The sequence below is a fragment of the Tachyglossus aculeatus genome, chromosome 4, assembly GCF_015852505.1.
Source record: "Tachyglossus aculeatus isolate mTacAcu1 chromosome 4, mTacAcu1.pri, whole genome shotgun sequence".
NCBI classification, from domain to species: Eukaryota; Metazoa; Chordata; class Mammalia; order Monotremata; family Tachyglossidae; genus Tachyglossus; species Tachyglossus aculeatus.
In genome coordinates, this window is record NC_052069.1 from 43,142,664 (window position 1) to 43,166,508 (window position 23,845).

Genomic DNA, 23,845 nt, shown 5'->3' on the forward strand with positions numbered 1-23,845 from the left:
AAAATGGGGATTAAGTCTGTGAGCCCCACATGGGACAACCTGATCACCATGTATCCTCCCCAGAGCTTAGAACAGTGCTTTGCACATAGTAAGCGCTTAACAGATACAAACATTATTATTATCATTACAGTGCTCTGCCCATAGTAAGCCCTCAATAAATACGATTGACTGACTGATTAGATTGTACTTTCCCAAGCGCTTAATACACACAGTACGTGCTGAATAAATATGAGTGATTGTTTCAATTAATTCATTAATTAATTCAATCCTTTAGTCAGTAGTATTTATTAAGCTCGTATTATGCAATAAAGAGAGCCTGAGAGCCTGCAGGTAAAGCAAATGGCAGAGTTTCTGCCCTCACATATTTTACCATCTTTAGAGAAGCAGCTTGGCTCAGTGGAAAGAGCCCAGGCTTGGGAGTCAGAGGTCATGGGTTCTAATCCAGGCTCTCCCGCTTGTCAGCTGTATGACCTTGGGCAAGTCACTTAACTTCTCTGTGCCTCAGTTACCTCATCTGTAAAATGAGGATTAAGACTGTGAGCCCCATGTGGGACAACCTGATTACTTTGTATCTCCCCCAGCAATTAGAACAGTGCTTCACACATAGTAAGCACTTAACAAATGCTGTCATTATTATTATTATTATTATTGTCAGCTGTATGACCTTGGGCAAGTCACTTCATTTCTATGCTCCTCAATTACCTCATCTGTAAAATGGGGATTACGACTGTGAGTCCCATGTGGGACAACCTGATTACCTTGTATCTCCCCCAGCAATTAAAACATCGTAAGTGCTTCATAATGATGGCATTTTTATTAACCGCTTACTATGTGCAATGCACTGTTCTAAGCACTGGGGAGGTTAGAAGGTGATCAGGTTGTCCCCAGGGTGGCTCACAGTCTTAATCCCCATTTTACAGATGAGAGAATTGAGGCACAGAGAAGTTAAGTGACATGCCCAAAGTCACACAACAGACAATTGGCAGAGCTGGGATTTGAACCCATGACCTCTGACTCCAAAGCCCATGCTCTTTCCATTAGGCCACTCTGCTTCTCTAGTGCTTAATGAATATTATTATTATTATTATTATTATTATTATTATCTTTGGGGATGACAAGCAGCCATAAATTACATGCATAGAGTGGGAGCAGCATAACAAGCTGTTAATCACAGCTCTTATCAAGCAGCTTAACAAATACCAAAATTATTATTATCATCATCATTAAGGGGTCAGTGGTAACAGAGTTGAGAGGGGTCGGTGTTAGAGGAACGAAGTGAGGAGGTTGGATTATACTGGGAGAGGAGAGTTGAGTCAAGGATAATGCTAAGCTTTTAGGCTTGTGATAAATGGAGGATAATGATTTGCCAGTAATGATGGGAAAATTGAGGGGAGGGGAGGGCTTGGGAGGGAAGCCGAGGAATTCACTTTTAGATATATCGAGTGTAAGGTGTCGGCGGGACATCCAAGTAGAGATGGGTAGATCCACGCAGCGACTTTATGGGGCAGATAACCAGAATATTTCTAATTTTAGGAACTGGTCACCCGCCCCAGAATGCCGATTCCCCAGAAGCCTGCAGTTTTTTCCCCTCAAGGATCCCTCCCTGAACCTTTGCTGGAACTAAGTCAGAACTGATGGGTTTTTGTACATTAAAAAATAATCCTGGAACACTCAAGGAGCCACTTGGAGCCAGGCCTGGAAGGGGGATTACCACCAAGCCCCCACTTCTACCCTTGCCGTCTCCTTGGTCAAAAACAGCCCCAACCTCACTTCCCTTGTCTTCCTCTGTACTTCCCAAGCGCTTAGTACAGTGCTCTGCACACAGTAAGCGCTCAATAAATACGATTGATTGATTGATTGATTGATTAAGGCCCTGAACTGTGTGACAGGTGTCTTCTTCAGTGACTGTTCACCGCCCCCTCATCCTCCCCCTCCTCCAGGAAAACCCATTTTTCTCACTAACAGTTCAGAAAGCTCACTAGCCCCCCTGGGCAGCAGGCACAACCTGCCTTCTGGAGATATATACGTATATATATAATATATATATTATATAGATATATTATTTTATCTATATTGTATATAGATGTATTATTATATATAATATATTATCCTATATCTATATTCTATAGATATTATATATATAATATCTATATTATATAGATATGTTATTTTATCTATATCATATATAGATGTATTATTATATATAATATATTATTCTATATTGATTTCCAGCACCTACCCAAAACCACAATAATGAAAGAAACAGGGACTAAATCTCCATAGCAACACAGATCTAAATCGAGCGTATTGAATTTTTGTGTTCCAGAACCCATACTGGGAAGAGAACTTTTCGAGCTAGACGCAGCGACAAACCCCATTAATTTAGGAGGGCGAAAAATCGCCCGGCGTTGATTGTAAACCAATCCTATTTGTTTTCTTCTGCACAGCACTCAGTGAGCCCACTGAAAACCCCACGAACCAGTACCAATGAGATTAGAGAAGCAGGGTGGCTCAGTGGAAAGAGCCCGGGCTTGGGAGTCAGAGGTCATGGGTTCTAATCTCGGCTCCGCCACATGTCTGCTGTGTGACCTTGGGCAGGTCACTTAACATCTCTGAGCCTCAGTTCCCTCATCTGTAAAATGGGGATGAAGACTGTGAGCCCCACGTGGGACAACCTGATCACCCTGTATCCCCCCCAGTGCTCAGAACAGCGCTTTGCACGGAGTAAGCGCTTAAAAAATGCCATCATTATTATTATTATTCAGGTGCTGTAGTGGAGATGCAATTCCCAAGTGCAGAAACGTGGGCAGGGAATGTGTCTACCACCTCTGTTGTGTGGTACTCTCCCAAGCGCTTAGTCCAGTGCTCTGCAATCAATCAATCAATCGTATTTATTGAGCGCTTACTGTGTGCAGAGCACTGGACTAAGCGCTTGGGAAGTACAAGTTGGCAACATATAGAGACGGTCCCTACCCAACAGTGGGCTCACAGTCTAGAAGAGTGGGCTCACAGTCTAGAAGTCTCTGCACACAGCAAGCCCTCACTAAATATGATTGATTGATAGATCTATCATTAGGAATTCCATATTACATTACGTGTCCCACAGCATCTAAACGGGATGGGGAATCTCACATCCAGGACTTGTTATCATTATCATTATTATTATTATTATTACTGCGTTTGTTAAATGCTTACTCTGTGCCAGGCTCTGTACTAAGTGCTGGAGTGGATACAAGTAACTCCGGTTGGACACAGTCCCTATCCCCATTTTACAGATGAGGGAACTGAGGCCCAGAGAGATGAAGTGATTTGCCCAAGGTCACGCGGCACGCAAGGACAGAGCGGGGATTAGAGCTCATGACTTTTTGTTGGACAGAGGAGCTCCAGGGGCATTAGAGGATTGTTCTAGTACCCAAGAAACTTTCAAACATGATAGTGGCTTAGTGATGCACATGTATGAAGGTTGGCGTGTGTATGTGTGAGATTCATTCAATCGTATTTATTGAGCGCTTACTATGTGCAGAGCACTGGACTAAGTGTGATTGTGCATGGGATGCCAAGGGAGGGAAACTGAGAAAGGGGGGAGGGGTGTTGAAGGAATATTCATTCATTCATTCAGTAGTATTTATTAAGCGCTTACTGTGTGCAGAGCACTGGACTGAGTGTGATTGTGCATGGGATGCCAAGGGAGGGAAACTGAGGAATGGCGGCTGTTGTAGGAATATTCATTCATTCATTCAGTGGGGTTTTTTTGAGCGCTGGGCTGTGTGATTGTGCACGGGCTTAGAACAGTGCTTTGCACCTAGTAAGCGCTTAACAAATACCATCATTATTACTATGAGCTGCCAAGGGAGGGAAACTGAGGAATGGGGGGTGTTGTAGGAATATTCACTCATTTGTTCAGTGGTATTTATTGAGTGCTGGGCTGTGTGATTGTGCGTGGGCTTAGAGCAGTGCTTTGCACCTAGCAAGCGCTTAACAAATACCATCATTATTGTTATGGGCTGCCAAGGGAGGGAAACTGAGGAATGGGGGGAGTTGTAGGAATATTCATTCATTCGTTCAGTGGTATTTATTGAGGGCTGGGCTGTGTGATTGTTCATGGGCTTAGAACAGTGCTTTGCACCTAGTAAGCGCTTAACAAATACCATCATTATTGTTATGGGCTGCCAAGGGAGGGAAACTGAGGAATGGGGGGAGTTGTAGGAATAGTCATTCATTCATTCAGTGGTATTTATTGAGGGCTGGGCTGTGTGATTGTTCATGGGCTTAGAACAGTGCTTTGCACCTAGTAAGCGCTTAACAAATACCATCATTATTGTTATGGGCTGCCAAGGGAGGGAAACTGAGGAATGGGGGAGTTGTAGGACTATTCATTCCTTCAATCGTATTTATTAAGCAGTTACTGTGTGCGGAGCACTGGACTAAGCGCTTGGGCAAGACACATACAATGGAGAGTGACAATCCCTTCGCGTAACAGTGATAATCATGGGATTTGTAAAGCGCTTCCTCCGTGCCAAGCGCTGCCCCAAGCGCTGCGGGACGTCCAAGGCCGCCAGGCCCCGCCTCCTGACCGAAGCCCCGCCCCTCATCAGGCCCCGCCCACGTCGCAGGCTCCGCCCCTCGTTAAGCCCCGCCCACTTACAGCCCCCGACCAATCCGCAGGTCCCGCCCCCTTTCCAGGCCCCGCCCCCGACCGAGGCCCCGCGCCATCATCAGGCCCCGCCCCCCTCGTTAAGCCCCGCCCACTTTACAGGCCACAGCCAACCCGCAGGTCCCGCCCACTTTACAGGCCCCAACCAATCCGCAGGTCCCGCCCTCTTTCCAGGCCCCGCCCCCTTCGAGGCACCACCCAATCCGCACGCCACGCCCACTTTCCAGGCCCCGCCCCCTCGTTAAACCCCACCTCAGGCCCCGCCCAATTTCCCGCCCCTCCCCCTCGGGCCGCGCCCCTTTCCAGGCCCCGCCCCTCGTTAGGCCCCGCCCACTCTCCAGGCCTCTTGTTCGGATCCCCCTTTGCAGGCCCCACCCCCTTCCGGGCACCCGCCCATCATCAGGCCCCGCCCCCTTCCAGGCCCCGCCCACATAGACAGGTCCCGCCCCCTTTCCCGGCCCGCCCAATCATCGGGTCACGCCCCCAGGCCCAGCCCACATCCGCCGGCCCCGCCCCTCTTCAGGCCCCGCCCCCTCGTTGCACCACCACAGGTTCCGCCCCTCGGTAATCCGCGCCCCTCAGGCCCCGCCCCCTCTGTAGGCCCCGCCCTTCTCTAGACCCCTCCCCTTCACCAGACCCCTGACGGAGCCCCACCCCCTCCTCTTCCCCCGCCCCTGCCGGGACTGCTCCCTGAAGAGGCCCCGCCCCTCGCTAGACTCCGCCCACTTTCCGGTCCCGCCCCCTCCTTTGGCCCCGCCCCCCTAGAGTCCGCCCACTTTTGGTCCCCGCCCTCTCATTGGGCCCCTCCTCTCGCTAGACCCCGCCCACTTTCGGTCCTCGCTCTCATTGGACCCCGCCCCTCGCTAGACCCCGCCCCTCACTAGCCCCCGCCCACTTTCTGCCCCCGCCCTTTCATTTGGCCCCGCCCCTCATCGGCCCCGTCCCTCGCTAGACTCCGCCCACTTTCCGGCCCCCGCCCCCTCAACGGTCCCCTCCCCTCGCCAGACTCCGCCCACTTTCGGTCCCGCCCTCCCATTGGTCCCCGCCCCTGGCGAGACTCCGCCCACTCTCCGGCCCCGCCCCCCGCCGAGGCTCCGCCCCCTCCGGCCGCGCGCAGCGGTTGGATTCCCCGCGCCGCCATTGGCTGCGGGGCGGCGTTACGTCACAAAGGAGCGGGCCGGCGGCCGCGGCGGCGGTGAATCCTCGGCCATCCTCGGGGATCTTCGGACGGCTTCGGAGGTCCCCGGAGATCCCCGGCCGAGCCGCGCAGCCCGGAGGCCAGCCCGGAGGCGGCGCGACGCCAGCAGCAGGTGCGTGCCCCCAATCCTCGCCCCCAGGGCGCCTCCCCCGTGCCCGGCGCTGTACTAAACGCCTCGGCGGCCACCGGCCCAGCCGGTCCCTGCCCTCCTCCACCCACCCACCCATTTCCCAGAGGAGGAAACTGAGGAACGGGCAAGGGACTTGTCCAAGGTCACCCGGCACTCATTCATTCATTCAGTCGTTTTTATTGAGCGCCTACTGTGTGCAGAGCACTGGACTAATCAATCAATCGTATTTATTGAGCGCTTACTGTGTGCAGAACACTGGACTAAGCGCTTGGGAAGTCCAAGTTGGCAACATCTAGAGACGGTCCCTCTCCAACAGCGGGCTCACAGGCTAGAAGGGGGGAGACAGACAACAAAACAAAACGTATTAACAAAATAAAATGAATAGAATGAATATGGACAAGTAAAATAAATAGAGTAATAAATACGTACAAACATATATACATAACCCCCTCCTCTCCATCCCCCCCGCCTTACCTCCTTTCCCTCCCCACGGCACCTGTGTGTGTATATATATATATATATATGTTTGTACGTATTTATTACTCTATTTTATTGTACATATCTATTCCATTTATTTTATTTGGTTAATACGTTTGGTTTTGTTCTCTGTCTCCCCCTTCCAGACCGTGAGCCCGCTGTTGGGTAGGGACCGTCTCTATGTGTTGCCAACTTGGACTTCCCAAGCGCTTAGTACAGTGTTCTGCACACAGTAAGCGCTCAATGAATAGGATTGAATGAATGTATTACTCTGTTTATTTATTTTATTTGTACATATTTATTCCATTTATTTTGTTAATACGTTTGGTTTTGTTCTCTGTCTCCCCCTTCTAGACTGTGAGCCCGCTGTTGGGTAGGGACTGTCTCTATGTGTTGGCGCTTAGTACAGTGTTCTGCACACAGTAAGCGCTCAATAAATACGATTGAATGAATGAATTTATTACTCTATTTTATTTGTACTTATTTATTCCATTTATTTTATTTGGTTAATACGTTTGGTTTTGTTGTCTGTCTCCCCCTTCTAGACTGTGAGCCCGCTGTTGGGTAGGGACCGTCTCTATGTGTTGCCAACTTGTACTTCCCAAGCGCTTAGTACAGTGCTCTGCACACAGTAAGCGCTCAATAAATACGATTGAATGAATGAATGAAATTATTACTCTATTTATTTGTACATATTTATACTATTTATTTATTTTGCTAATATGTTTGGTTTTGTTCTCCCCCTTCTAGACTGTGAGCCCACTGTTGGGTAGGGACCGTCTCCATGTGTTGCCAACTTGGACTTACCAAGCGCTTAGTACGGTGTTCGGCACACAGTAAGCGCTCAATAAATACGATTGAATGAATGAATTTATTACTCTATTTTATTTGTACATATTTATTCTATTTATTTTATTTTGTTAATATGTTTTGTCTTGTCTGTCTCCCCCTTCTAGACTGTGAACCCACTGTTGGGTAGGGACCGTCTCTATGTATTGCCAACTTGGACTTCCAAAGCGCTTAGTACAGTGCTCTGCACACAGTAAGCGCTCAATAAATCCGATTGAATGAATGAAATTATTACTCTGTACATATTTATACTATTTATTTCATTTTGCTAATATGTTTGGTTTTGTTCTCTGTCTCCCCCTTCTAGACTGTGAGCCCGCTTTTGGGTAGGGACCGTCTCTATGTGTTGCCAACTTGGACTTCCCAAGCGCTTAGTCCAGTGCTCTGCACACAGCGCTCAATAAATACGATTGAATGAATGAATGAATACAGGTGCTGTCGGGAGGGGAAGGAGGTAAGGCGAGGGGGGCCCACTGTTGGGTAGGGACCGTCCCTTTATGTTGCCAACTTGTACTTCCCAAGCGCTTAGTACAGTGCTCTGCACACAGTAAGCGCTCAATAAATACGATTGATTGAATGAATGAATGAGGGGGAGGTGGGGGCCCAGTCTGCTCACCAGCAGACAGGTGAGGAGGTGAGATTAATAATAATAAATAATGATGGCATTTGTTAAGCGCTTACTATGTGCCAAGCACTGTTCTAAGCGCTGGGGAGGTTACAAGGTGATCAGGTTGTCCCACGGGGGGGCTCACAGTCTTCATCCCCATTTGACAGATGAGGGAACTGAGGCCCAGAGAAGTCAAGTGACTTGCCCAAAGTCACACAGCTGACAATTGGTGGAGATAGGATTTGAACCCATGACCTCTGACTCCAAAGCCCGGGCTCTAACCACTGCGCCAGGCCTCCTCCCGCACCGGTTAATAATAATAATAATTAACAGGTATTTGTTGAGCGCTTACTATGTGCCAGGCACTGCACTAAGCGCTGGGGTGGATCCAAGCAAGCAGGTAAGCGCTTAGTATATAATGTTTGTATTTGTTAAGCGCTTACTATGTGCAAAGCACTGTTCTAAGCGCTGGGGTAGGTACAAGGTAATCAGGTTGTCCCATGAGGGGCTCACAGTCTTCATCCCCATTTTCCAGATGAGGTAACTGAGGCTCAGAGAAGTTAAGTGACTTGCCCAAGGTCACACAGCAGACATGTGGTGGGGCCGGGATTCGAACCCATGACCTCTGGCTCCAAAGCCCGGGCTCTTTCCACTGAGCCACGCTGCTTCTCTAGTATGTGCCAGGCACAGCACTAAGCGCTGGGGTGGATCCAAGCAAGCAGGTAAGCGCTTAGTACAGTGCGCTGCATCCAGTAAACGCTCAATAAATACGATTGAATGAATGGTCCAGCCCCAGCTGTTCCCGGTTTCATTCATGCGTATTTATTGAGCGCTTACTGGGTGCTGAGTACTGTACTAAGCGCTTGGGAAGTGCCTCGCCCTCCGAAAGACGATTGAATGAATGGTCCAGCCCCAGCTGTTCCCGGTTTCATTCAGTCGTATTTATTGAGCGCTTCCTGTGTGCAGAGCACTGTATGTACTAAGCGCTTGGGAAGTACAAATTGGCAACATCTAGAGACGCTCTCCTTTCTCCCCCTCTGCAGCATTCTGTAGAACACGGGCCTAACAGTCAGAAGGTCATGAGTTCTAATCCCGCCCCTGCCACTTGTCTACTGGGTGACCTCTCCGGTATATATGTTTGTACATATTTATTACTCTATTTATCTTGTACATATCTATTCTATTTATTTTAATTTGTTAGTGTGTTTGTTGTCTGTCTCCCCCTTCTAGACTGTGAGCCCGCTGTTGGGTAGGGACCGTCTATGTGTTGCCGACTTGTACTGCCCAAGCGCTTAGTACAGTGCTCTGCACACAGTAAGCGCTCAATAAATATGATTGATTGATTGATTCACCTCCTGGGCCTCAGTTCCCTCATCTGTCAAATGGGGATGAAATCCCTGAGCCCTACGTCGGACAGGGAATGTATCCAAACCGTCTAGCTTTAATTCTATTTGTTCTGACGACTTTGACACCCGTCTCCATGTCTCGTTTTGTTGTCTGTCTCCCCCTTCTAGACCGTGAGCCCGTTGTTGGGTAGGGACCGACTCTAGATGTTGCCAACTTGTACTTCCCAAGCGCTTAGTACAGTGCTCCGCACACTGTAAGCGCTCAATAAATACGATTGAATGAATGAATGAATCCACCCCAGCACTTAGTACAGTGCCTGCTAGTCTCCCCAGCCCACATCACTTATAATAATAATAATAATAATAATAATGGGATTTATTAAGCGCTTACTATGTGCAAAGCACTGTTCTAAGCGCCGGGGAGGTTACAAGGTGATCAGGTTGTCCCACAGGGGGCTCACAGTCTTCATCCCCATTTTACAGATGAGGGAACTGCGGCCCAGAGAAGTGAAGTGACTTGCCCAAAGTTACACAGCTGACAACTGGCAGAGCCGGGATTTGAACCCATGACCTCTGACTCCAAAGCTCGGGCTCTTTTCCACTGAGCCACACTGCTTCTCTGATTCACTTATGTATATATTTGTAATTGGATTTATTTCTATTGATGTCGGTTTGATTGTATTGCTGCCCGTCTCCCCCTACTTTAGATTGTGAGCTCACTGTGGGCAGGGATTGTCCCTCTTTATTGCTGTATTGTACTTTCCCAAGCGCTTAGTACAACACAGTAAGCGCTCAATAAATACAATTGAATGAATTAAATATTTAAAACACGACCTATATTCGTTCATTCAATCGTATTGAGCACTTACTGTGTGCAGAGCACTGTACTAAGCGCTTGGGATGTACAAGTCGGCAATATATAGAGACGGTCCCTTCCCAACAACGGGCTCACATGTAGATACACACTCATAGGGGTGTTTGTATAGGCATAGTCATTCAATCGTATTTATTGAGCACTTACTGTGTGCAGAGCACTGTACTAAGCGCTTGGGAAGTACAAGTCGGCAACATATAGAGACGGTCCCTTCCCAACAACGGGCTCACGTGTAGATACACACTCATAGAGGTGTTTTTATAGGCATAGTCATTCAATCATATTTATTGAGCACTTACTGTGTGCAAAGCACTGTACTAAGTGCGTGGGAGAGTACAACATATATACACACATTTGGACCACATGATTAACATAGTAAGCGCTTAACAAATACCACTGTTATTGTGTGTGTGTGTGTGTGTGTGTGTGTCCATCTACTATCCACCGCCCTAAATTGGGGGCGTGTTATGGTTATAGTATTTAAGTGCTTGCTATGTGTCAGTCACTGTGCTAAGCACTGAGCATGGCTCAGTGGAAAGAGCCCGGGCTTTGGAGTCAGAGGTCATGGGTTCAACTCCCGGCTCTGCCAATTGTCAGCTGTGTGACTTTGGGCAAGTCACTTCACTTCTCTAGGCCTCAGTTCCCTCATCTGTAAAATGGGGATGAAGACTGTGAGCCCCCCGTGGGACAACCTGATCACCTTGTAACCTCCCCAGCGCTTAGAACAGTGCTTGGCACATAGTAAGCGCTTAATAAATGCCATCATTATTATCATGTGGGCTGGGTGGTTGTTTGGAGGAGGGGGGATGCCTGGTGGAGGGAGGAGCCCTTCAAGGCCCTACTGAGAGCTCACCTCCTCCAGGAGGCCTTCCCACACTGAGCCCCTTCCTTCCTCTCCCCCTCGTCCCCCTCTCCATCCCCCCATCTTACCTCCTTCCCTTCCCCACTGCACCTGTATATATGTGTATATGTTTGTACATATTCGTTACTCTATTTTGCTTGTACGTATCTATTCTATTTATTTTATTTTGTTAGTATGTTTGGTTTTGTTCTCTGTCTCCCCCTTTTAGACTGTGAGCCCACTGTTGGGTAGGGACTGTCTCTATATGTTGCCAACTTGTACTTCCCAAGCGCTTAGTACAGTGCTCTGCACACAATAAGCGCTCAATAAATACGATTGATGAGGAGGAGGAGCGAGTCGGGGAAAATTTACCTCGGTTTCTTTGGAAGCAGGTGCCCAGGATCAGGAAGGAAAGCTCCCCGGCCGACCGGGGATTGACCTCAGCTGACTCACAGAGTCCAGAGGTTGCTTTTCCGTCCAAATGCCATTTCTGGATGATTTCCCGGTGGGTCAAGAAAGCAGGCTAACGAAACCCTCCTTTATCCATCACGGATTAACTCCTTCAACTGCTAACAAACGTTTTAAACGGATGCCCGATGAACAGAGTTGCTTTTAGCAGGGGGCACGATTTTAATAGCGGAGTCAACTCAAAATGGGCACCAGCTCTAAGAACCGAAGACAAACGGGGCCCACTGTGATAACCGCCCCCTGTTCCCCTCATCAACACCCCTTTGGGCAAACTCCTCCCCAAGGGAATCTGAAAATAATACCCCAAGCGTAGCCATGCTTGAGGGTACGGCTCAAGGATCGAGGGTGCTGAATGCAATAGGCCTCAGCTCTTGTTCTCTCTTATTTTTAGTCAACATTTTCATCCCTCCGGACATCAGCTCCTGAGCACGATTTTAGCTAATCATCTAGGATCAATCAATCAATCGTATTTATTGAGCGCTTACTGTGTGCAGAGCACTGTACTAAGAGCTTGGGAAGTACAAGTTGGCAACATATAGAGACAGTCCCTACCCAACAGTGGGCTCACAGTCTAAAAGGGGGAGACAGAGAACAAAACCAAACATACTAACAAAATAAAATAAATAGAATAGATATGTACAAGTAAAATAAATAAATAAATAGGATCCCCGGTTTACCTCATATAATTAAAGGTTTGAAGCGCTAAAGTTGACAGAATTTCCTCTAGCTCGAGGGCCTGTCGTGTTTTAAAAATCATGTGGTCCAAGTGTGTGTGCGTATATGCTGTACTCTCCCCCACACTTAATAATAATGATGGCATTTATTAAGCGCTTACTATGTGCAAAGCACTGTTCTAAGCGCTGGGGAGGTTACAAGGTGATCAGGTTGTCCCACAGGGGGGCTCACGGTCTTAATCCGCATTTTACAGATGAGGTAACTGAGGCACAGAGAAGTTAAGTGACTTGCCCAAAGTCACACAGCTGACAGTTGTCAGAACTGGGATTTGAACCTCTGACTCCAAAGCCCGGGCTCTTTCCACTGAGCCACACTGCTTCTCTAAATACGATTGAATTCACTCATTCATTCAATTGTATTTATTGGATGCTTACTATGTGCAGAGCACTGTACAGAACGCTTGGGAAGTACAAATCGGCAACATATAGATACGGTCCCTACCCAACAATGGGCTCACAATGAGTATGCCTATATGCCTCTGCCAACACACACACCCCTATGTGTGTGTCTATACATATATATATAAGTTGTGTTTTAAAAATCTTGTGGTCCAAGTATCCGTAACCAACCAGCTGAGCTTGTTGAACTTTCCTAATAATTAATGTCTGAATAGGTATTAGTCGCATTCAGAACAGCCATTTTTGTGTTGGGGTCAAAGTTGGATCACCTGGGAAGCCAGGCCTTTTTTGAAATTTGAAAGACATTCTAACCTGTTTTACCTAACAAAAATATCCTTCCGTTTTACTAAAACCCAGTCTGTCTTGTTTAGTACTGAGGTTTACCCTAATGCAAATATTCACTCAATGTCAAATTCTGTTGGAACGTTTCAGGTTTCTCAGAATGAGAATCCTAATCCTGATGAAATGAAAACCTTTCAACTCCATAATTCTTTAGAAGTACAGCAGGATACAAGTGCCATATTCACGGGAGAGAGAGTGAGAGTGTGAGTGTGTGGTGTGTATGTACACATAGGTACACACCTGAGGCTGCCTCCACTCTTCCTGTCTGGCCTGTCGGTCTGGCCAACTATTTGAAGTGTATACAATAATTATAACCTTCCAGAAGCTCACACTGAATGCAGGGCATTTGGAAATATTTTATTTGTAAATAAACTTTGACTTTGAGTACCTTGTTTTACATTCTGGCTCCCATTTTAATCCTAACCATGTATTTATATTAGTTTTTTTTGTCTTAATCTTCAGCTATTTGGCTTTATTTGATTTTTCATATATTGGTCTCCCCACCATTTTTCATTTGTAATGTTTTTCCCCCAAATCTTTCCAGCATATGTTCCTCTAAAGTAACTGATGTATTTGAAAAGCAGCTTGGCCTAGTCTGCTGGGTGACCTTGAGAAAGTCACTTCACTTCTCTGTGTCTCAATTACCTCAACTGTAAAATGGGGATTAAAACTGTGAGCGCCACATGGGACATGGGTTGTATCCAACCTGATTAGATTGTATCTACCCTCTGCACTAAGTACATAATAATAATGATGGTATTTAAGCGCTTTTTATGTGCCAAGCACTGTTCTAAGTGCTGGAGTAGATAGAAGATGATCAAGTTGGCCCACATGGGGCTCACAGTCTTCATCCCCATTTTACAGATGAGGTAACTGAGGCACAGAGAAGTTAAGCGACTTGCCCAAAGTCACACAGCTGACAAGTGGGATTAGAACCCGTGACCTCTGACTCCCAAGCCCATGGTCTTTCCACTAAGCCACGCTGCTTCCCATGCCTGGTACATGCTGGTAAATGCTTAACAAATACCATTTTAAAAAGTGACGGTGTATTAGGCTAAGCATCTGCAAAATAATTTACCATGGAATTATTTGTATATTCTTGTGACTCAGTTGACAAAATCTCTGCGTAGCCTGATTTTTGGGATTTTCTTTTTTTTATTATTGTCTTGCACCGTTACTTACATTTCCCACATTGGTTTAGCTACGTTCCTCATGACCAAGTTTTAATTTTTTTAATTTAAAACTACTCCCAAGCCCACGTTTTCTCCCTTTCATTATACCTGACTCCTCTCTGGGGTTTAAAAATGCTTCCTCCTCTAAATCACTCTCAGTCCTACTGAAATGGCTTATTTTATGCTCCCTCTGTTGAACTGTAAAGAAGGATCTTAAATGAGATCACACCTACCCCTGATCCCGGTATCATTACCCTAAGCTTCCTTATCTCCACTGTTCTTTGCAGTTGTCTGAACAAAAGGGTAATAATAAACGGTACCATTCTTCAGCTTACACTGATCCCACTCGCACAGACTCAATTGAAATTCATTTCTTCAGCGGCCTTGTGAGCTTTTGTAAAAGAAATGATTAAAAATGAGTGATAAGAAATAAAATCCTGGGCATTCTTCTGCCATTGATATCCAGCTCCTTGACTTTTTCAAAATTTGAATCCTATGACCTGTTTTAGTTCTTCCACCTTTTCACCTGTCATTTCGGCCTTCTGATCCTCCTGGATATCCTCCTCCTGTCTCCCCATTGTGTAACAGGAGCCCTCCCTCGCTTTGACAGTTTCATTTTCATTTTTTTATCTCTTCAGTCTCACTGTCTGTTGAAATTCGAAAGCTTAGACAAATTTCAAGCAGGGTATTGTGATAAGTGTGTGGACACATATACACACCCTGAATTCAGTAAGCGCTTACTACATATTAGTTTTACCGTGCATAGATAGGTGTGTTTATACAAATCATCAATGGTATTTGCGTGCTTAGAACCTAATAATAAGTCTTTTGAATCACATAATAATGATGGCATTTGTTAAGCGCTTACTATGTGCAAAGCACTGTTCTAAGCACGTTAATGAACGATATAAGTATATGTGTTCATTATACTGCTATTTTTCTTTTCTTTCCGTATTGACCTCTCTCATCCTTCTGAAACTAGATTGAGTCCAGAGGCGAGGAGGAGGTCTAATTCTATGTTGTATGCGATGCCTGAACGTTGACACACACTAACTGTTCATTGTTCTTAACAAGGGGTATAGTGAGTGGAGGGAAATATTTTAAATGCCATAATTCCTACTGATTTTGTAAATGTTAAGTGTATTTTTTTCAGAGGAGCTCAATTAGTGAACATCTGGGTAGATTTTAAGAGCTGCATTCTGTAGGAGAAAGAGCAGACTGGAGCTATTTGACTCCGAGCTGTATTCTCCCAAGCACTTAGTACAGTTTTCTGCTCACATTAAGCCCTCAAATATCATCGATTGATTTCATGTCCATGTGTGTCCTGAGCGGGAGAAGTAGTATGGCCTAGTGAATAGAGCACAGTACTGGGAATTAATTAAGACCTGGGTTTTAATCGTGGCTCCACCACTTGTCTGCTGTGTGACCGTGAGCGAATTACTTAACTTCTCTGTGTCTCAATTTCTGCACCTGTAAAATGGGGATTTAAATACCTGTTCTCCCGCCCCCTCAGACTGTGAGCCCTATGTGGAGTCAGGGTCTGTATCTGATCACATTTTACCTACCCCAGGTGTAGTGCAGTGCTTTTCACATGGTAAGCACTAATCAAATCCCATTATTATCATTCATTATTATTATTTTTGTTATCATTATTAAGCCCCTTAAATCATCATCATCAATGGTATTCGTGGGGTTTCGACTGAGTGCAGATCACTGTACTTTGTTCTTAAAATGAGTAAGTTCATTTTGGGCAGGGAATAATAATAATGATGGATTTATTAAGCGCTTACTATGTGCAGAACAGTGCTTTGCACTTAGTAAGCGCTTAAGAAATGCCATCATTATTATTATTATTCTAAGCGCTGGGGTGGTTACAAGGTGATCAAGTTGTCCCACGGGGGGCTCACGGTCTTAATCCCCATTTTACAGATGAGGTAACTGAGACCTAGAGAAGTTAAGCGACTCGCCCAAAGCCACACAGCTGACAATTGGCGGAGCCGGAATTTGAAGCCATGACCTCCGACTCGAAAGCCCGGGCTCTTTCCACTGAGCCACGCTGCTTCTCGTGTCTGCTAATTCTGTTGTAATAATAATTAATAATTATGGTACTTGTCAAGCGCTTATTACGTGCCAAGCACTGTTCTAAGCGCTGGCATAGATACAAGTCTCTCCCAATCGCATAGTACAGTGCTCTGCCCATCAAAGTGCTCAATAAATACCATTTATTGACTGAATAGAGCGGAGGCAAGACACGCATGCTGCCTCCAGGAACTCTACTCCTTATGTGGATCTGAGGAGGCAAAATCCCTTCCCTTCCCCGCCCCAGCCGCTGATGACGGCTCAGGATTTTCCTAATTCTCTCGGGATCAGAGAGTCTCGGAGTTTCTCTCGCAGAGTCAGACGTCATTCCCAGCTGCTGCAGAAATGGTCAGGGTGGGCTGCTATGAGTACTGGAGCCAGGAGAGATGGGCCAAGTCTAGGAGTTGTAAGCCTTCTATATACCGAACAAATTAAGCCTGCAGAGCAGGGTATTTTGGACAATTCTGTGTGAGTTTTCTCTACCTCCAAGGTCATCCGTTCTGGCAGCTTAACCAGATTTTGACCTGGCAATGTGAGCTGCATCCGGGTCATGGGTTCGAATTCCTGCTCCGCCACATGTCTGCTGTGTGACCTTGAGCAAGTCACTTCACTTCTCTGAGCCTCAGTTACCTCATCTGTAAAATGCAGATTAAGACTGTGAGCCCCCCGTGGGACAACGTGATCACCTTGTAACCTCCCCAGCGCTTAGAACAGTGCTTTGCACATAGTAAGCGCTTAACAAATACCATTATTATTATTATTATTATCCAAGTGACATTGAGAATGAAATCTGGACAAGGTTCTAGTCCCTAGTTCTGTAACCTTGAGCAAAAACCTCCTGCTACCTCAATTTCCCCATCTTCAAATTCATTCAATCATATATTTAGAGAAGCAGCGTGGCTCAGTGGAAAGAGCCCGGGCTTGGGAGCCAGAGGTCGTGGGTTCTAGTCCCTGCTCCACCACTTGTCAGCTGTGTGACTTTGGGCAAGTCACTTCACTTCTCTGGGCCTCAGTTCCCTCATCTGGAAAATGGGGATGAAGACTGAGCCCCCCCCGCCCCCCGTGGGACAACCTGATCACCTTGTATCCCACCCCAGCTCTTAGAACAGTGCTTCGCACATAGTAAGCGCTTAACAAATGCCACCATTATTATTTATTGAGCACTTTACGTGTGCAGAGCACTGTACTAAGTGCTTGGAAAGTACAATTCAGCAACAGAGAGACAATGCTTGCCCACACCAGGCTTACAATCTAGAAGGGGAGAGACAGACATCAAAGCAAGTAAACAGGCTCAATATAAATAAATAGAATTTTAGCTATATACACATCAAAACAAGTAAACAGGCATTAATACAAATAAATAGAATTATAGATATGTATAGTTATAGATATGTATAGATATAATATCTAGAAGATATTATAGATATCTTCTAGACTGTGAGCCCACTGTTGGGTAGGGACTGTCTCTATATGTTGCCAACTTGTACTTCCCAAGCGCTTAGTACAGTGCTCTGCACACAGTAAGTGCTCAATAAATACTATTGATATGTGAATATATACACAAGTGCTGTGGGGCAGGGGGAGTAGAGCAAAGCGAGCAAGTTGGGGCAACACAGAGGGGAAGGGGAGCTGAGGAAAAGTGGGGGCTTAGTCTGGGAAGGCCTCTTGGTGGAGGTGAGCCATCAGTAGGGCTTTGAAGGGGGAAAGTGTAATTGGCAGATTTGAGGAGGGAGGGTGTTCCAGGCCAGAGGTAGGACGTGAGCCAGGGATCGACAGCGGGACAGATGAGAACGAGGCACAGTGAGAAGGTTAGCACCAGAGGAGCGGAGGGTGCAGTTTGGAATGTAGAAGGAGAGAAGGGAGGTGAGGTACGAAGGGGTAAGGTGATGGAGAGCTTTGAAGCCAGTAGCAAGGAGGAGGGTGACATCTGAGAACGTTTCTGTACGAAGATAATCCGGGCAGCAGACTGAAGTATGGACTGAATGGGGAGAGACAGGAGGTTGGGAGATTAGAAAGGAGGCTGATGCAGTAATCCAGTAGGAATAGGATGAGAGATTGAACTAAAGTGGTAGCAGTTTGGTTGGAGAGGGAAGGGTGGATCTTGGCGGTTGTTGTGAAGGTGAGACCGGCAGGTTTTGGTGATGGGTTGGATGTGTGGGGTGAATGAGAGAGTGGAGTCAAGGGTGACACCAAGGTGGTGGGCTTGGGAGTTGGGAAGGATGGTAGTGCTGTCCACAGTGATGGGGAAGTTAGGGATAGGGCAGGGTTTGAGAGGGAAGATATGGAGCTCAATCTTGGACATGTTGAGTTTTAGGTGGCGGGAGGACATCCAGGTGAAGGTGTCCTGAAGGCAGGAGGAGATGAGAGCCTGGCGGGAGGGAGAGAGAACAGGGGAGGAGATATAGATTTGGATTTCATCCATACAGAGATGATAGTTGAAGCCATGGGAGCGAATGAGTTCACCAAAGGAGTGAGTGTAGATGGAGAACAGAAGGGGACCAAGTTCTGATCCTTTAGGAACCCTTACAGTTAGGGGATGGGAGGGGGTGGAGAAGCCCGCGAAGGGGGCCGTCTCTATATGTTGCCAACTTGTACTTCCCAAGCGCTTAGTACAGTGCTCTGCACACAGTAAGCGCTCAATAAATACGATTGAATGAATGAATGAGATTGAGAATGAAATTGGAGACGCTGCCTATCCAGACATAGGGAGAGGAAAGGGAGGGAGAAGAGAAGAACAGAGGAGGCGTCAAGGGGAGGAATGGGGAAAGGAAGACTTGCAGGGGAATTGGGGTGTGAGGAAAGAGTGCCCTGTTCATGCAGCCCTTTGTGTACTGGTGTCAAAACCACTGCCAATTAGGTGGTTGTGGTGATAGCAAAAGCTGGGTGGGGACAGCTGTGAGTTCTTTCACTCAGGATTTTAATTACTTCAGCTTAATGTAATCTCACCATGCTTTACTTCAGGCTAGGCGAAGGTTGTGGTGTCCGGTTGTGGTTACTGTAGAGCAGGTGGACTGCCTGAAGATCTAAGGGACTCCGGACAACACTCATAATTTTCTGCCACCCTTGTGGATTATCTACCCAGGATCAGGATTAATAGATTTCTACACCAAATCTGCATCAGGTTACTTGCCTATTCTAGAGGTCGGCTATTCTGTATTAGTAACAAACAGTACTCTGGGAGGTGTACTACTGTAAATTGCTACTGAACCCAAAAGTAAGGCCCTTGATGTGGCTTGAGAGGTGAAAATTGATCCTTATTTTATTTTATTTCTATTTTATAGCCTTGAGGTTCAGGTCAGAAAGACCTCTATTAAAGGATCTGGGATTTTCTAGCAATGATCACATCTCCCGTATTTCTGCCGTTCAAAGTATCTTTTGTATCTACTGCATTTTCAGAAATCTCTTCCTTTCTCTGTGTCTTTGGGCAATTCCTCCAACTTCTCTGTGCTTCAGATACGGGTGTGAATTGGGAAGGTACTTTTGACTGGTTTTCAGGGGAGGGCCTGGGTGTTCATATCGAATTGTCTTCCACCTAATTGTAGGGGCTGATTTATGACGTGATAATGCGCCACATGCTCTGATTAGTTCTTGTAGTCAGGATCTCAGTGATTGAAACCCATCCGCCACTTGCTCACAATTTTTTCTCTCCCATTGCTGCTTGTCATTACAGCCAATGGAAAGAAATTTCAGGCTAGAGATTTTTCTTTGCTACGGAACATTGCCGCAAGCTTCACAATGTGGCATCCCGGCTCCTTGGTGGGAGTGGGGTATCGGTCCCCAGGAGCCTCAAAATGCTGTTTCCTGCTTCCTCTGAACGTGCTCACAGTGCTGTATCCTGGCTTCTCAGGGTTGGGGGCCTCATCCTCACGCTCCTCACACACACGTGTGAGCCTCATCATCATCATCAATTGTATTTATTGAGCGCTTACTATGTGCAGAGCACTGTACTAAGCGCTTGGGAAGTACAAATTGGCAACATATAGAGACAGTCCCTACCCAACAGTCTAAAAGGGGGAGACAGAGAACAAAACCAAACATACTAACAAAATAAGATAAATAGAATAGATCTGTACAAGTAAAATAAATAAATAGAGTAATAAATATGTACAAACATATATACATATATACAGGTGCTGTGGGGAGGGGAAGTACTGTGTCTAGCTCCTCAACCTTAGAGGGTGTCATGTCCACCATAGCCTCACAGTGCATTCCTTTAATTCTGTTTATTCTGACGACTTGACACCTGTCCACATGTTTTGTTTTGTTGTCTGTCTCCCCCTTCTAGACTGTGAGCCCGTTGTTGGGTAGGGACCGTCTCTATATGTTGCCAACGTGTACTTCCCAAGCACTTAGTACAGTGCTCTGCACACAGTAAGCGCTCTATAAATACGATTGAATGAATGAATTCCCTTCCACAGTCCTTGGCTCCCGCTGCCCCCTCCCTTCTGGAGGAAAAAAAGAAGAGTCTGGGGCACTCTTGGGGGTATTGTCACCTCCACCTGTCCGGGAGATAGGCGGAGAGGAGGGCACCTAGCCACTCTAGGAGGGTTAGAAGCCGACTCACTTAGATGTCCCTGCTCCTTCTTTCCCAACTCCACTCCTTAGTCACTAAGTGGGCGGCTTACGTAGTTTAAACCATTTAGACGATGGATGAGGCAGCAGGACATTGCGCCACTTACTCGGTCATCTCGAAGGACTTTGCCAAACAAACAGGTTGTAGTTCAAAATTATGATAATCCTTCATGGAATTTTTCCACTCCCGTTTTGGGAATCCAATCTAATTATATTCTGTCTACTCCAATGATAATGGTATTTGTTAAGCACTTAACAGTGCCAAGCACTGTTCTAAGGTCATCAGGTTGTCCCACATGGGGCTCACAGTCCTAATCCGCATTTTACAGATGAGGGAACTGAGGCCTAGAGAAGTTAAGTGGCTTGCCCAAAGTCACACAGCCGACAAGTGGCGGAGACGGGATTAGAACCCACGACCTCTGACTCCCAAACCCGGGCTCTTTCTACTATGCCACGCTGCTTAGCGGTTAGTAGCTAACCGGTTCCCCCACAGGTCTGCTGTGCGACCTTGGGCAAGTCACTTAGCTTCTCTGAGCCTCATTTAACTCATCTGTAAAATGGAGATTAAGACTGTGAGCCCCACGTGGGACAACGTGATTACCTTGTATCCCCCCCCAGTGCTTAGAACAGTGCTTTGCACATAGTAAGTGCTTAACAAATGCCATCATTATTATTATTGTTATTATTACTCTAGAGGTTAGCACAGTTCTCGGCACATTTGTTGCTGTCTTATGCTGTTGTCGTGTCCGACCCATAGCGACGCCGTGGACACATCTCTCCCAGAATACCCTACCTCCTTTTGCAATTGTTCTAGTAGCATATCCATAGAGTTTTCTTGGTAAAAATACAGAAGTAGTTTACAATTGCCTCCTTCCGCGCAGGAAACTTGAATCTCTGCCGTCAATTCTCTCCCATGCTGCTGCTGCCCAGCACGGGTGAGTTTTGACTTGTAGCAGATTGCCTTCCACTCGCTAGCCACTGGCCAAGCTAGGAATGGAAAGGGTAGGCCTCTGCTTGACTCTCCCTCCCATAGTCGAGACTGGTAGAAGACTGGAAACTCTCCAGGTACAACTCTGAGAGGTGGCTTGGCACATAGTACTTAGCAAATACAATTTAATTGTTATTATTACTTATCCCTTATTTCCCTCAGAACCTCTTTTGCAAGCAGCTGCCTTCTGGCCATTCTTGCTCTGAGTGGAGAAAATGTGATCAAATAATTAATAGTATTTTGCCATCCTCATTGGTATTCACTGAGCAAAGCTTGTAGATGGTAATAATAATACTGCTACTAATAATAGTAATAATAATGTTGTTATTTGTTAAGCGCTTACGATGTGCCCAGCACTGTTCTAAGCACTGGGGTAGATACAAGGTCATCAGGTTGTTCCACTTGGGGCTCACAGTGTTATTCCCCATTTTACAGATGAGGTAGCTGAGGCCCAGAGAAGTGAAGTGAGTTGCCCAAAGTCACACAGCTGACAAGTGGCGGAGTCAGGATTAGAACCCACAACCCCTGACTCCCAAGCCCGGGCTCTTCCACTGAGCCACGCTGCTTCTTCTGGTGCAGTAATGCAGTGAATAATCATTTTTTAGTCAGATCCTTGAAGCGCCATTGGTAAACATGGGTGAAATGAGAAGTGTATGAGGGTTAGGGTAGGGACTGTCTCTATATGTTGCCAACTTGTACTTCCCAAGCGCTTAGTACAGTGCTCTGCACACAGTAAGCACTCAATAAATACGATTGAAATGGATAAAATGGGTGGGAGAGTAGAGATTTCTGTGCCTCTTCTTTTCAAAAGAATGGAGAGTAACCGTTGATTCATCCATTCAGTAGTACAGAGCACTGTACTAAGTGCTTGGGAGGATACACCATAACAGTAAACACATTCCTTTAATGGTTTGGGAGTTGGGAGCTGGCCCTTGTCAAATGGGAAATGATCACTGATTGATTGATGGACATAGTCACCAACTTATGGCTTGAGTTAAACAAAAGACTTTTCCCCAGAAGTGACTTCCTTTTGGGCAGAATAAGAACTTTTTATCCAAAAATAATAATGTGGGAGATAAACTTGCTACCTTCAAAAAAAGCCCTCATGGCGAGTACTTATCTTAGTAAACACACTTCCTTTAGAGCTATCTCAAGTCTTAGTATTCCCCCCCAAACTGAATTTATAATATCCATCCATGTACCATAATGAAGCCTGTGTCTTCCCAAACTGCACCTCTGAATCCCCAAATGGAATAGGTTTCTCTCTTCTGGGCAAGGTGGTAAGAAAACATGTTACAGCTGTTTGCCCCTGTTAGACCCTGACAGTTTTGGGGTTCAGCGCATTCTTAGTTGGAGGAACTAAACTGAAATTCTGTCTTCAACTTAGGTTTGCTTGCCAGGGAAAGCAAATTCCACTCAACTCTTCACCCATATTTCCCCTTGACACTGCTCGAACAGGAAGCTGGCATCAGTGATCCAGGAAATTCTAAACTTTTCACTTCTTAATCAGATATGGGAGCTGGGGAGTGGTAACGTGCTGTCCCTCAAGTTGTTTTTTTTTTTTTGGTGTTTCCAGCCCTGTGTTCCATCTTCTTGCCTAGTTGCCATGGAGATGAGCACCATAGAAATATATGAGGAACAAAACAGATGTAATATACATTCTCTACGTGTTTCACAATTCTAAAAAAGGTTTCTTTTTTTGGCCAAGACTTGTCCCATATCATAGTGTCTCTCTCTTCTTTTTTTTTTTATGAAACACATCCTTGCAAATAATAATGGGAAATGCTTACAAGATTCACATTTTACCAGTTCCTGCTCTTCGCAGGGTAACTGGAGTAAAATGTAAATAAAGTGTCTAACTAATAAGGTCATTGGCAAACTACACATTCAAATCTATCTGAACTTTTAAGTAGCTTAGTATGGTGCACTGCATAACTGCTCAATAAATAGAATTGATAGTCAGATTTGTGACACAGTTTGTTCCTTGAAAACAGCTTTATAAGTTGAAATGTAAATCAGAACCAATATTCCCGACGAAACAATATTATAAATAGGGAACTGGTTCCTGAACCAAGCTCAGATCATCATCATCAATCAATCAATCAATCAATTGTA

The 23,845-nt window shown here is 46.0% G+C and overlaps 1 protein-coding gene and 1 non-coding gene across 2 annotated transcripts in view; one reads left to right on the plus strand and one right to left on the minus strand.

Moving 5' to 3' along the window:
- The first annotated feature begins 5,869 nt into the window (after nt 1-5,869).
- The window catches only part of LRRC8B (leucine rich repeat containing 8 VRAC subunit B), an 88,723-nt gene continuing 70,747 nt past the window's right edge, over nt 5,870-23,845 (plus strand). The window contains exon 1 of the mRNA XM_038745525.1: nt 5,870-5,964. The gene's annotated coding sequence lies outside the window, so the exon portion shown is untranslated. The remainder of the gene's footprint in view (nt 5,965-23,845) is intronic.
- Nucleotides 21,688-21,825, minus strand: LOC119927668. The gene has a single exon (XR_005450649.1). It is a non-coding gene; the product is annotated as a small nucleolar RNA SNORA7 (small nucleolar RNA).